Consider the following 16241-nt stretch of genomic DNA (forward strand, 5'->3'; position numbering starts at 1 on the left):
CGAGAGAGAGGAGAAAAAAATCGTCGATGTCGCGCGCAACTGTACGTACTCGTAATATATAAAGTGTCGCACCGCGGCAACATCCAATTCGAGCGATTTACTCTTAAGCTGACTAATGGCCTTCTTTATCGCGCACTCACTGTCTCTCTCTCTCTTGAGAGGGAGGAAAATAACATTCTCCATGGTGTGAGGATGACACGATTGAATGTTGAATTAGTTTCGAGTACTGCCTCTTCATCTCGATGTCTTCTTTTTATATTATTTCTTTTTTTTTTTTATCTCCACAGTGACTCGATATCGAGAGTCGGCGGTGGTGGTGCAGGCGGCGTCACAAACAACCGCCAATTGCGTAGTTCAAGTGTAATAAATGGAAAAAAGCGAATGAAATTTGATAAATCGATGGAGATAGATATGGGTCGGATCGATCCGAGCCTTGTTTATTATCACGTACCCGCGGTACTTGAACGTTTACCACGCACATGCACTCACACATATATATAGAATCGCTACATCGAGATTTCGAAAACCGGGAAAATGTTCACGCACTCGCTCGTGCATTTTATAATATACACACGTGAGCTGCCCTGCGGGCCACTTGGGCGTGACTTTCCGTTGAAAATAGTTTACGATCATCGCGTCTATGATCCTCTGCGGCCACAGAGCTATATAGGCCTTCGAGAGCTTTTTAATGACTCGACTCGGTGCGCGCGTAGAGCTTGAGAAATTTAATTTCTCGGTAATTTTACGACGGTATCGTAAAGCGCGACGCATTACTGTACGAGCGCGCAGGATAAATGCCCCCTCTCGTATAATCGCAGCAAACACATTTGTCAAAATGGGCGCGATAATAGGTTTGTTTTTTCTGTTTCGTCCATCGTGGCTGCGATCGCGACGGATCGGCGTATAATATTATTATATCGTTTTAATCCGCGCGCCCGATTCATTTTTCAATCGTCCGAACGGCGCACAAACGTCGTGGGTGATGCACTCTCGCGCAGAGCCATAAAGATGATAATGCAAATACAGACTCTGCTGCTGCTGCTGCTGCTGCTGCTGCTGCGACGATCGTGTGCCATCATCGTTTTCGTATTATCAGTGCAAATTCAGGACTCGTGCATGCAACACTCGAGCTCGTCAGAAGGGGGATTTAAATTGCAACTATATACACTATCGTGTATGTACAGCGACGGACTATACTGCGCCGACTGTCCCCTACTATATACAGCTGCCGAATTTCGCGCCACATTTGACAAACGATCCACAGACTCGCGCGCGGCGGCTGCTGCTGCATCAACGAGAGAGAGAGAAAGAGAAAGAGAGACAGACAGGGCAGACGTGGAAGCGCCTCGCGCGACGATTATGATGCATTGCACTGGCACGTATACAAATGCACACACACACACGCTCGAGCGAATACAAGCGTGCGTATATGAATTTGCGGCTTGGATTTTCCAGGTTTATTCCCGCCGGGGATATACATGCTATAAGGGAGACGACACGCGAAAATCGTTTCGTTTGTTGTGCTCGCGCGCCCGGACGACCGCTTCCCGAATATATATTTTGTTTTTCTCGCGCCCGTGTGTATTTTCGTGCAAAAAAGAAAAAAAAATACTACGACGGCTCTCGACGGTCGATACGATTATACGGCTTTTATGCTGGAAAAAAAAGGGATAGAAGAGAGAAAAGCTTATGTACGCCGGAGCGGACGCGAGTTTAGGCTCTCTCTCTATACGCATATATAAAAGGCCAAAGCTGCTCAGGCGCCGGCCAAAGTTTCACAAGTAGATTTCGGAGGGGGTCCGGCCGGCCGGCGATTTTGGCGGCGCGCGCGCGCGACCACGACAAGCGTCTGTGCGGTCACTACTACTGCTATGTATATTCCTCCTATATATATGTGCAGCAGCGGCAGCTCTAGGAATATATATTTGCTGGAGATAGTTTGCTCAAGTTTCGGAACGCGACGCTTTTCCCGTTTCGGAGTACATATAACGCGTATTTATCCGTGCACGATGAGGTCGTATGAGGTCGTCGTCGTCGTCGATCGGATCGCCTGCGCGAAAATTCCCCGACGGTCTCTGCGGCGACGCGTCGCGCGATCCAAGTTTAAGCAGCCGTTGTTGTTGTTGTTTATTGGTAGTTGCGCGCTGTTGTGCAGTCGGATAAAAGCAGCAGAAGCAGCAGCTGTATTCTTGCTCGTAGTCCATGCGATATTACATCCACGCCCCCTCGTCGTATTTGAGCATCGAGCAGCGGGGCACGAAAAAATTATTACCGAGTATAATATGTATAAACGCGCGAATCGAGGCGATAAAAAGAGCGAGAAAACAGACATTTGCGAGTCGAATTACACGGATCATTAACGCATTATCGCCTCGCGTGTATAATACGCGTGTTATATATAAACTATACACAGACACACACATCGGGTACTACGTGCCATCGTCCGCGCTCGATGCTGAGTTTCGAATGAATATATGTAGAGGGTGGGGACCGCGACGATGATCGGAGGAAAGCAATTCATCACGCAATACGGGATATGCGTGTCGGCGGCAGTGGTGGTGTGCGGGTACGTATACGCGCGTGCGTTTTCGGGACTATACCGGGCGTCCTTATATATCGGACATTAGAGAGGTCTCTCGACTGTATAGCTGCTGGGTGCAATCCCCAAATATTCTATATATATTCCGCTGCTTGCTGCAGCTCGACATACGGCGCGTTAAGTCTGGAAATTTACGATCGAGCTTATCGTTGTAATATAGGCGCTTGAGTCATCCACGCACACATGCACACGTATATCAACGACGTTATACTTGCGCCTTACACATATGATGGATCGACGATGTACACTCTCGATTGGCGATCGAAATTTTCTTAGGAGCTGTTGCGTGATCGAGCTTGTGCGGGGACATTTTTTTGTCTTCTCGCACTCGTGATTGGGAAAAAAAGTAAATAAAAAATGCCACATAGATTCGGTATATATGTATACGTCGATCGCGTGTGAAAATATACACTCGAGCGCGAATTAACTTTGTATATCGCTCGAGTCTCTGGCCGAGTGACAGATAGAGACGTACCGCAGTCGGGTAGTGTGTGTCTTGTTTTTGTTACTTTCACGCGCGTCACGTGCTGATCGCTCCGTATTTTCGCTCGATATATATAGATGTATTCGTAGAGAGAAAGAAAGCATAACAACAACAACAGAGGTCTGCTATACTCGGTAAAACGCGCGAGTATAGGTAATATTGAAATGAAAAAAAAGAGGCGCAAATTCTCGACGCCGCGCACAGTCGATTGATTTCGACGTAAACGTGTATTTGGTAATACACGCGTATAATAGAGAGAAAGAGATACCTGACTATTGACAAAAAAAGGTGAGCGCGGATTCTATTGTACGAATAATGTTCCGAGAATACATACTGTGTATGTTTATTGCGATATATATATATATGTGGCACCCGGAGATCCTGAGAACGAGAGAAAAGTATATAATTTGTGCTTACACTGCTGCTGCTGCTGCAACAACAACTACGACGACGACACGTTCCGACGATCGTGCTTCAAATGAGTGCAGTGCCGTTCATGTTTATAGAAAACGATCGTGGCCCCTTATTTATGTATCGAATGCGGGTCAATTAGATCTACCTTAGGCACGCACATCGAATATGTCGTAACTCGAGCAGCGCGTCCAAGGTATATGGTTACCTTTTTAGTTGCCTCATCTATCGTGTTTGTGCGTACATTTTAGAAACTTGGCTATTTCATTGATCGATCGTAGACACGTAGATATTACAATATCGTTTTTCTCTCGATGAATCATCAACATCATCGTCACGGACTCGCGCGCTACTTGTAATGTACATTTAAGAGTAAGGATTCCCGCGCCTCATTGTCATTCCAGCGATGAAAAGCGAAAAATAATACATCGTACGAACGCAAACTACGTATCGACACGATGAGTTTCAACAGAAAAATAAAATGAAAGAAGAGGCGAACAACGAAGCGACTAACGATTTGCCATGTTCGTATAATTGTAAGCTTGCGAGAACGGAATATCGCATATGTATATGCAGGCCTTGCTCCGTGTTCCCTTCCCCCCTCCTGCTGTACACTGTGACTGACTGCCCGTTCAATAAGTAATTACAAGAATTAAAGCATCGGTGTAATAAAAGTGTCGTGCGAAAGCGAGAGAGGGAGCGATGATTTCGAAAGATTTCGATCTCCTCCACAGGCTGTCATCGTCGTCGTCGTCGTCGACAACTGACGCTTTTAATAATGGCCGCGCGTATATTATAAGAGATATCGGTGTAACGCGCACACAGCTCGCTCGAGAAATATAATAATAAGCTGCTGCCGCCGAGAATGGGAAAGGCCAACCTAATCAAGGCTCGATCCCATTTGGATCCCTCAACGCGCGGCGGCGCCAACGCACACGTATACGTACGAATATCTAAATGTACATAAGCTTCCACATGCTTGATCCTCTTAAATCTATAAAACGCCTGCAATCTCCTTAATCAAAAATTATACAAACGAAACTTTGCTGCCCTGGTATATACACACAGCGGCAGCATATAGCTCGGTGGCGGCGGTCTCCTATCTAAAATTTTACAAGCATTGCACGGGCTTCTGCTTACTGCTTACGACTGCTGCTGCTGCTGCTGCCTCCGCGCTCCACTACTCGCCCCGTTTACCCCGAGTAATTCCATCTTCGAATGTGTCCCCTTCGCGTTTAAGCGAGACTCTCTCTCTCTGCTCCCCCTTTTTAGGGCATTATACACGTCGTAGCCGAGCAGCAGCAGCAGCCGAGGGTTGCGCGCCTCCACTGTGGTGCCAGCCAGCCATCCAGCCAGAGAGAGAGTATTTCGATTTTCCACAAAACTGATTCCTCTCCACCTTCGTATTATACATGCTATGCGTATACGCAGAACGATGCTGTACGATGATGCTGCAGCGCCATCCATATAAACCGCTTCTGCTGTGGCGCGCACACGTGCACTAGTACCTACTTGTACTTGCTCCTGCTGTAATTTTTTTTTTTTTTGCTCAAATCTCCCTCGCAGTTGGCTGCGCACCGTAGCGCAATTGGTCAAAGTAAGAACTGCGTAGTACCGCGTACGTATATGGAGGTTTTTTAATCTCGTTATTACAATACACACGCGCGCACACACACCCACGCGCATGGACCGGAGCCGGCTTCTTGTGTCCGACACGCGCGCACACACGCAGCGGTGTGCTCCTCTGGGGGGTGGTGGTGGTAGTGGTGGTGGTTTTGTCTTCCGCGTTGTTGGATTTCACCGACTGATATTTATACATTATACGTTTGAATATACGTATATATATATTTATGCCGACGCCGCGTATATTACGTTTTTACGACCTTTTCTACGACTCTTTGATGTTTTATGTATTATACGCATATAATGCGCGAGCGTTGGCTTTTCTGTGCCATGGTGCGCACGTGCAGCGCGCAGTGCCGGCAATTATCGCGAGAAGTCACTACACATATATATTATTGCATTCAAGCTCGTAGACATTTATATAAAAGCTCGACGAGAGAGAGCGATTTTCATCAAAGAGAAAAGGAGACGAATATTTTTTTTCTTTCTCTTCTTTTCTTCGTCGCTCGCTTTTTATCGGATCGAGGACAAGTTATAGAGAGAGAGAGACGCAAGAGCGAGGAGGACGACGAATTGGCCCTCTTTTATGTCGAGACAGAAGTTAATCGCTCGTTTTCATGCACGTACACACACACACACACACACACAGAGCGCGAAATAGCTCGTCGAGCGCGTCTTTGAGAATCGGCGCGCGCGCGCTAACAACTCGTACACGCGCGAGCGAGACGGAAGTAGGTCTTGTCTCGTTCTCTTATTCAAATAGTTCCATTACAATTTCACCGATGCAAGCATCAGCGGCAGCGGCAAATTGTTTCTCGCTCGATCTGGGTTAAGGCAGCAACAACAGCAACAGCAGTCGGTATCGATGAAGTTTGCATGGGTAAAGAGAGAGAGAAGGAGGAGAGAACGATAGACGAAACAATTACACTAATTTTCGCGATGCTTAATCGCGTGTACATCGAAACGAAAAAACATTTTAAAGTTTCCACGCGAAGACTACAGCTACGACGACGACGACGACGACGACTGCTTATCTTCATTAATAATAAACCATGTGCTGAATAGATTTAATTAGGGCCGATTGCCACGAGAGGAGAGCAGAGAGAGAGTCTAATTGCCCCCACACGATATAATACGTGACTTACTAGAAGAAGGAAGAGGACTTTTACGAACGACAATGGCGAATTCGATGCTAAGCCGTACACACGGCGCAATATATAGAATTACAGGCCTTCCCGAGGCGCGCGCGCGTTATTTCCTGTCTCGGTATATTACAACAAAATTATCATAAGTACACGGAATAATTGCGCCGATGAATTCTTAATGTATCTTTATGAACACGTTAATCGCGAGTAAAGAGACTGAGATGAAAAAAAAAAAAATATCACGACGACGTGCGGATAAAAGCTCTCTCTCGATGCATATACGCGCGTCCGTGTCATTATACGCGCGCCGAGCTTTTTTTTTCTTTGCCTCGGTTTCAACCGCGTCTATAATAAATTCAAGTCTGATTTATATTGACGGCTGGTGTAACTGCGTGTAATATGCAGTCGCGCGTGCGCCCAACGAGCTAGAAAGAGAGAGAGAGAGAGAAAACCGTAGGCTCGCGCGCGACATTTAGCATTTGTTAAACGTATGCGGCGCCATAATAAAACGCGATTGCGCAAAGTTTATATATAACGTAGTATATAAACTTATTTATTCCTCGTGGCGTAGGCGATCGTTGGCGCATATCATATGTATATAAAGTATAAGTACTGGCCGTATTTTTTTTTTATTTTACAATTTTTTTTCTTTCCAAGTATATCGCGTTGATAAATTCGTCGTCGCGCCGTCGAGGCAGGTGCAGTTGTGCAAAAACTTGCGAGTACACGACGGGCTCTCGGTGCGCACAACACGCATCGAGAGCTATAATACGAGCTCGACTCTCATCCGTGGAATTCAGACGCGTTTTCGGGAGCTTTTGATATAAAAGCGCGTTTATGGCCGAAACTCATTTGTCAAAAAAAAAACACCGAGTCGCTTCGAGTGCGACACACCTCGCAAGCTCGGCGCGCTCTTTTATCTCTTATCTATACCCGAAATTCAATCGCGTGTATAGCGGGAGGGGGCCGTGTCCGTATTCCGTGAAGCCGTCACTGCTGCTGCTGCTGCTGCTGCGCTTTATAATATATTGTATTGTAAAATGAGCAGTGGCAGACAACAGCACTTGTTCAATTTAAAGGTCCTCTATCTCTTTCTGTTCTCTTGATTTTTTTTCTCTCATTCTCTCTTTCTCTCTTTCTCTCTCTCTTTCATTCCCGTGACATTATTACTGCCTCTCGTGCGTATAAACTGCGGGGACTGCTGCTGCATTACGCTAGTATACTGTATTCCGCAGTGCCATCGGTCAGAATTTAATTACGAGCCTCCGTGTTTCTCTCTCTCTTTTTGCGCACGGACGGAACGTATATATAAAATATATGTACTCCCACGAGGAGCCATTAGTCTTTGCGACTTCTCGCTCGACGATAAGAATAAGTGCTGCGGGGGTATACTATATAATATCGGGAGCTTGCGCGTTCCATACCACCACCACCGCCGTTGAAGAAAGCCGAGCTACTACTGGGCGATGAATTTGATTGCCCGATGTAAGTGCGTCGAGTGATACGACGTGTGTACATAGGGAAGCTCCTATCTCTCGCTCACTTTTATTTTTACGACTGCGCTAATCTCGATAAGCGATCGAATTATGTTTCTCCAGAGGCTTTTCTTTTCTATATTTTTTTTTCTTCCTCGTCCTTTTCATTACAATTTCATACCGGCCGTTTGCAGCTTTGCTCTTATAGGCAGTCTATGTACACGCGATCCATCATGCGTGATGTATGTGCGCGCCGAATTAAAACTCCCCGCGCGAGCGCGTGTGTGCAGTAGCGAGAGGTGCGGGAGGAGAAGAAGCGAAAAAGAAAAAAAAATTGAATTCGGCGTTGGTTTTAATAACGTCGAGGCAAACTTTCTGTTTTACATAACTTTCCACGTAGGTCCGCGCGCAGTGCACGTACACACACACACACACATGCGCCCACATTGCGAGACAGGAAAAAATGCAGCGACTACAACTACTACCCCCTTTTGGTCGTTGTTGGCGCGCTGCTGCTGCTGCTGCTGCTGGTCGAATTACTTTCTTTTCGCTGCCTGGGCCAAGCCGTACAGCGAAAGCCCAGTTTGCTTGGCTGGCAAATAACAAAAGTTTATACGTTTTTATTATACACGTCCTACATGTATAAGCTATATTTTCACGGAAGAAGAAGAGGGAAGAAAAAAACAACGACGAGAGTCGAATGGAGAAAAAAGATTCGCAACGCGAGTGAAAAATATTTCCGATCGGGCGAAGATGGGGTATTACATTCGTGTAATACACGCGCGCGACGTTGTACAGCATACAGCATATACACCTCGAAGGCACGTCGAGTTCCGTTGCATTTACATTATGTTATATGCGCGCGCGCGGCGGAGTCGCATTCTCTGTGGTCGACGTCGTCGTCGGCGGCGTCGACGCTGCATAGCAAATATACCGTGTAATGTACGCGCGAAGCCATGCACACACGCACACACACACAAGCGCGCGACCGCTTGAACGTCATTTTATTACGCGATTTTTTTCTCGCAATCGTTATAAGATGGATATAACGTATAAATCTCGTTGGTCGTTGATTATTTTTGTTTTTTTCTTTTTAAAAGTATGATTTTTCCTTTGAACGCGGGGCAGCTGCTGCTCCGCGTGTGTTCGAGCGTACACGCGAATCGATCGCACGCTGCAGAGTGTATATAATATCTTTCACCGGAATACAATTGCAATTATACATCGGTGTTAGGATAGGAAAAGAGAGAGAGAGGAAAGGAATTGCATTAAATCGAATCGAGCGTGCAATAAGTAAGCTAAAAAGAGAAGCCGAACGAAGGAAGTACGATTTTACTTTTTTATTATTTTGCATCGGCTTGGAAATGAATGGATCGGAAGAAAATGAACGCTTATAAGTAATCGCTGCGTGTATATAGTTGCAGTAGCTTTGAACAAGAAAGAGAGAAAGAGAGAGAGAGAGAGAGAGAGATAAAGAAGCTTTTGTTGCGTGTTGGTTTTTTCTTCCTCTCCACCTCTCTCTCTCTCTCTCTCTCTCTCTCTCGTTTTCTTGCTCGTCCCGTAACGATGAGATAATTTGGAATTCAACCAGTAAACACCGCGCGCCAAAACGTAGATTCAATTTGAATACTAATATAAATTGCCGCGCGCGCGAGGACGAGGCAAAAATATGCAAATAAATCCGTCTTTTCTTCCGCGTACAATTAAAACTCTTTGCTCGTTTCCGCGTATATATATACGTATATAAGAGAGAGAAAGAGCGAAGCTACACAGAGAGACAGAGAGAGAGGCCAAGGTAGATGTTTTAAAATAACACCCAAGAAGACAGAAACCTACTAAAATTACCAGAGAGACCTTTTTCCCTTAACTCTCGTTGCTCTCCGCCGCAGAAGAATTTTCATTCCGTCTTTCGCAGCGAGAATAATAAAAAAAAAAAAGAACGTGGAAAGAAAAACCCAAGCCAATTTTCCCGGAGAAAGCTTATATTCCAGTGTCGGAGCACGAGGGATAGAGAGAAAAAAAGCCCGCCAGCAGCGACAAAAAAAGCGCCGACATCGTTGACCAAAACTAGATAGGCAACGACTAGACGAGGCAGCAGCAGCAGCAGCGAGGACCAGCATGTGTAAAAAACAAAAAAAAAAGTCTAGCCGATGGAAAAACCGAACGAATGAGTATAAAAACTAACGAGTACGACGTATGGATAATTGAGACAGGAGGGAAAACAATAACAAAAGAATCGTATATACATACAGACGGGCCGGCACCTAATGGACTTTGCCCGACGAATTAATGGACGTGCCGCTGCTGTGTGTATATACCGTAAATGTATATGAAGGTTCGCACATATAGGTTGCTACTCATAAGGCGAAAAATAATAAATGAATCGCGGGTAATGCTTGAAAATCGACGCGCGTGATGAGAATGATGGAGCGTGTACGAGCGGGTGTAAATGTCACGGGTAATATAAACGCATTATATATCGCGGCCGGCTCGGCGGTCGATAGACTTGAAAAGAAAAAAAAATAATAATAAAAAAATCTTTAAAGTTTATTTGCACCCATGACCGGATACGGATGTGTATTATGATTCGATGGCTTTTAGCGGGCGCGCGTGTCTTCCGCCATGGCCTGGATCGGCAGTGTGCTCGAAATAAGCGAGAAATAAAAGGAAAAACGAAATGCGCGCCCATAGTATCAAAGTTTATGGTACGAATATCGTTGCAATGAGTGAAAAGAAGACACGCAACGATGGCTCATTAGGAATTTGTCGAGATAATCCGAGCGGGCAACTGGTTTTTCTGTCATATTCCCGGGTATAAATGCGCGCGCGCGTCTTTTTTAATTCATCGAACGATTTTACGAGTCCGTTGCTCTTTGCGCGCACGCACATACCCGAAAGATTATTATTACTCAATCGTAATACGTCGAACGTTACGAACGTTGAAGGAATCTCGAGGCTGCTCGCGTCTCGCTGGATCTTTAAAATACGACTGCATAATCCCTCTTTCGCGCGAATTAAAGTCCCGGTCGATCGACGACGACGACGACACAGAGAACAGAGAGCAGCTCTCTCACGATTAATTATCCAATTTTTATATAGCCACTGCGCGCGACACGGATGAAATTTGCGCGCGCGACGATACAAATGAAGCAAAAAAAAAGAGCAAAGGGAGAGAGAGAGAGCAACGGACAAATTGGTCTTAGTCGAGCAGAGAGAGAGAGCCAGTTTTCTCAGCAGCTCTTTTTCATTCGACCGCAAAAGTATAATATAGGTAGGTACGCTATACACGAGAAAGAGAAAGAGAGGGAGGCATTCGTTCGCGCGCGCGAAAAAGGGCACGAACGGGATCTTCTCTCCTCTCTCTTTCTTTCTCTCTCTCGACCTGCCGCGCGTTTAAAGATAAAAAGGAAGAACGAGAGCGAACGAAAAGGTGTGTGTATGTGTAGTAGTATACAGGTATAGGTATAGGAGAGAAATGTTTCGGCGTGCGGGAAGGTTGCCGAGAGTATATAGATGAGCTGTGGCTGCTGTATAGAATTGCCAAACGCGAGATGAATAAGCGAGACGGAGAAAAATAAGAAGGAGAGGCAGGGGAAGAAGAAGAAGAAGAAGAAAAGGCGTTGGAAGAAAGATCGTCTATACGTCTATACAGGTATATGCTGCCTCTAAGGACATTGTCCTGGACGAGCGTTCGAATACATACCTGTATTTATAATATACAAGGCAGGCGTATACAATCGTCATTTGTGCGTAAACGCTTGCACCTCGTAATAAAAGTACAAAATAGACGCATTTTTCGTATTGTACTATATACTACAACGTCGTTAGACGGACTCGCGGGGCCGATCGATGCGCATATCGACGGCGATCGTCGTCAAATTGCACATTTATATACGTACGTCCACGCCAAATTGGAGTAACAAAAAAAAAAAAAAAAATAAGGCGCGAGACAGGGAGAAGAAAGAGTTGTGTGTGAATTATTACTTCGTGCTCGTCTCGAATAGCAACGATACATAAATATAAAATACGCTCATACATAGGATACGGAGCAAAATCTGCACGACGATTCGGTTTTTTTTCTCTCCCTCGCGCGCTCTGACGTTGCTGCTGCTGCTGCTGCTGTGCATTATTTAGATAATTGGATCGTACAGCGTCAAGTTACTCGGGCTGTTGTTATACAGGCACGTAGTAGCCGCGCATGGCACACCGTATATAATATCGCGAGGCTACTTTCACCTCGTGCTGTGTGCAGCTACTGCTGCTGCTGCTGCTGCTGTTCTTCTGTATTGTATATACAGCTTTCGCAAACGAGATTTTTCGGGGCGCCGAAAGGACGACGTCGTCGACGACGACGACGTGTGTTGTCTTGTCGCGTTGCTGTGTGTGTCGCGAGCGCGCGAGAACCATAAAAAGACGCGCGCGAGCGCTGCAAAGTATATCTGACAGACACAGACGAGTCCCTTGTGCTGTCTCTTCTGCGCGATGAGCAGCAGCAGCAGCCGTACTATATACAAGGCTTGTAAAAGTAATGATACAAAAAGAGGCAAGAGAAAAGAAAGAGAAAAAGAGCCGGTGGTCGCGCTATATTACAAAATAACGTGTATACGTATATATCTATGTGTGCGCAGTGATATGTACTCTCACATATACAGACGTATCAGCAAGCGACAAAAGCAAAGAAGTGTCGCAAGTCGTGTCGCGTGCGCGCGTATTATACACACGTACCTATCATCATCATCATAGGTATATATATGGGAAAAAGAAGTTGGTCATCCACGGTGCGTTATATATTACACGTCGTACTTATACATTACAAGCTGGGTACCGTTTTGTATTTACGCGGCTTGGAAATTTAATCGAAAGATGCGTATCTATCTCTCGGAGCAGCCGCCACCGCAGAACCTTGTTTTGTATGTACACCCGTACAAAAACATAATATATTATTATAAAAAGGCCAGGAGCAGATGAGAAGCGGGTGCGTAGACCTCTCTTCCGATATTCATCTCTTTCTCTCTATTGCTACACGGTCCTCCTGTGTATCCTCGAGATTTAATCCGCACGCACGCCACGAGTATTATAGAGAGAGACAGAGAGGTGCGACTCTTTTTCCGCGTACATAAATATGTATATCGGGGAAAAATGTAATAATGACTATACTCTCACTCTGTCTTTCTCTTCATATCTATACGTACGTGTAATATTTATAATTTGCTCGCATAAATTATCGCCAATTATAAATATTATATTTATAAAAGCGAGCGATAAACGCGCGTAACAGTTAATAATGATATACTTCGCGCGCGCGCGCGCCGCAAGGAATCTTACTTAAATATCACGTTACGACGTCGACTTACCTAGTTGAACGAGCAGTAGGGTGAGCAGCGTCAGGACGAGCTGACGCCTCATCGGCCAGCAGCAGCTCCTCGCCGTGGCCGCTCCTCCTCGTGATTCTCTCATCTTGGGTGTATGAATGCCAAGAAGCGATGAGAAGAACAACAAAATAATGCACTGTCACACACACGCACTTATTTTATTATTAAACACGAATATACGGAATCACGCACAGAATGATTATGTGTATCTTTCATCCAAATGTAAACAGGTGAAAACGGGAACAATGTGAAAAAACAAAAACACACGAGCCAATTATCTTTCGAATAGATCTCACAAAATCTCTTTCTTTCTCATTCAGCACTTTAGAGCAACAACGAGTAGCAGCAGCCGATGCTGCACGCCATATTCATATAGTAGCGATGTTGTTGATGGCACGATTTCGGGGCACTTGTTTTTTGTTGCATCGTTATATTACGTTCATTGCGCTGATCGCGGCGGCATCGATGCACCGGCAGCGACATCGTCGTCGTCGTCGCAGCAGCAGCGGCCGCGAAAATCCACCGAAATAATCATCGCTCAGCGGTCACTTTGTTGTGCATATAGGCTGACTGACTGACTGCGTGCAGCTATATAAAATAGAGAGACAGAACTCGCGAGAGGAATCTCGTGCGCCTTGTTATCGTACATATATTATGTGCATGCGTGTGTGCGAGTATACATGTACACGCACGGTTCTGAGTATACGTATGTGCACTGCTGTTGCCGATGCACAATTTCTTCTCTCTCTCTCTCTCTTACGTTCAGGATTCTCGCTGCCCTTGCGTATCTATACTCGAGAACGTCATTTCTCTCTTTCTTTCTTTCTCTGCTTATACTGCTGCTGCTGCTGCTGCTACTGTTGCACGTTTGCACTCTCTGCAATAAAAACGCACTGATTTCGCTGCTGCTGCTTCGCTCACGCACTCGTATATAATATGTGCGCCTCCGTATATATCGCAATACGACACTATCGAACGTTTAGCAGCACAGCTTCGTGTATGTGCGTGCCCGCGGCGTTACGATACGATGATCTCTGTCGTGCATATATATACATATACTGCAGTCAGAGAGACATGCATTAAAGTCGGTACATACGATACCGTACACCGAGTTTTTTTTCTTTTGAATGAAAGCACAATTACGCACCGAGACACATGCACGCGCGCACAGTGTTGTGACGTATATCGTAAATATACACAGATATATGTATATACGTAGATGCACACTTACACTCGCACACTCTTACGCACGCACGGACTCTGCAGTCCCGAGATCAACAACAAAGTCTGATGCGTTGACGAATGTACGACGACGCTGTGCAGCAGCAGCGGTGCACCGCGACAACGACAACAACAACACCATCGTCGTCGAAAGGACGACGAGGATGCGAGGACACACTCTCAACACAACTTCTACACAACTGCAGCAGCACGCGACGCACACATACACAAGCAGCACTGCAGGATTTTATACGCTGCTATAATACAACGCGCACACAGAAAAAGGAGCTATACTATGCACGGCTAAAGGTAGGTAGGTAGGTAGTAGTAGTTATGTATATATATAAAAATATATATACACCTCCGCGCGCGCGACTCCGCAGTCGAAGGCAACGGCACGAGAGAGCGGACCTTGCGAGTCTGCGAGCTTGACTGCCGCCTCGGTCGCCAGTTGCGCGCTTGTGCCCATGTAATGTGCTGCCTTATGTGTCTGTCTCTGTGTGTGGATGGCTGCCGCTGTCTCTCTCCGTATGTGTGTGCGTTGCGGCTCGAGCGCTGCGCTCTCCCCGTTCGTTGGCCGCTGCCACCACCACCACCACCACCACTAACACCGCTGCTAAACGTATCCGCACATACACGGATTTATATATACGATGTGTACGCGTGTACGTGTGTGTTTTTTGCGGCGACGGCGGATTCTGCGCTGCGCTCGTGCAAGTCGCCGGTCGTTCGGCTGTACTTGGAACGGTGGCGCTAGCGTACGGGGGACGCTGCGAAATTCTACTCGGAGAGAGATTCGAGCGCAGCGTTCGAACGCCGGCAGTTGAATTCGAATCGATTCGAGAGGATTGAGGAACGTTCGACGAGTTCGATGCAATTTTGAAATCTTTAGGGCGAATCTTTTTCGAATTCGATGTGCGAGAGCTTTTCGAATGAGCTACGATGACGATGATGATCGAGCGACTCCGTTTTATGAAACGATCTTGACGAAATTCTGATTTTTTATCGCGACTATCTTCCTTAAGAAGATGATCCGATGATGCAATTAGAACTCAAGTAGAATATATATCGATATGCGACGAGTGTCAATGAACTCCAGAGCGAGATGGACGAAATTTTATATCTTATTTCGATGTCATACGTTTATCCAGCTTAGATAACGTAGATTCCTGGTAGTAGCGTTTCAATAAAAAAATGTTATTATTATTTTACTTTTTTATTTGGCAAAACTATGCCATGTGATACAAAGATTCCTTGATTTAAAAATGTAATGAGTTTTCCTATTCTGCACGGTGAGTGCATATTCTAAGAAATTAATTTTTGATTATTCTAAATTTTCTGATTTCAAATCTTAAATAAATGATAAATGTATAATGAAAACTAGCAAACTTCTTTGTAGAATAGGAATCGCAGAATTGATAAAGTTCACTTCTTGAATAAAAAAGAAAATTAAACACTTATGTTCTAAGGGTTGAATAGTTTCAATTGATCAAAGAAAAGTCGAAGATTTCACAGTCTAGTATTAAAGTCTTTTTTTAATCCTTTTTAATATTACAAACTTTTACATATAGTACAAATAATAGCTTAAAATATATTAACAATAATCTTACGCTTGTTTTACGTTTAACGTGTGATGCATCATGCGCGCGATATATTTTTTTTTTCGAACGACTCGACCTGCCCTCCACGAGTCCCTTTCGCGAAATTACCTTACGTTATTAATACGAATTTTATACGTTCAACTACATATCGGCTTAACGATTAATGCGTGTCCGTCGCGATCGTATATTATATCACCGTAATATGCGTATATATTTTTGTTTTATAATTCTATATACGCTCGCGTGTGAGTGAGATAAATGTTAACAACTGTCTCTGCTTTTTTTTGCTGCTGCTTTTATATTCGCTTAT

This window comes from Trichogramma pretiosum, unplaced genomic scaffold, assembly GCF_000599845.2.
Source record: "Trichogramma pretiosum strain Unisexual culture from Peru unplaced genomic scaffold, Tpre_2.0 scaffold38, whole genome shotgun sequence".
NCBI classification, from domain to species: domain Eukaryota; kingdom Metazoa; phylum Arthropoda; class Insecta; order Hymenoptera; family Trichogrammatidae; genus Trichogramma; species Trichogramma pretiosum.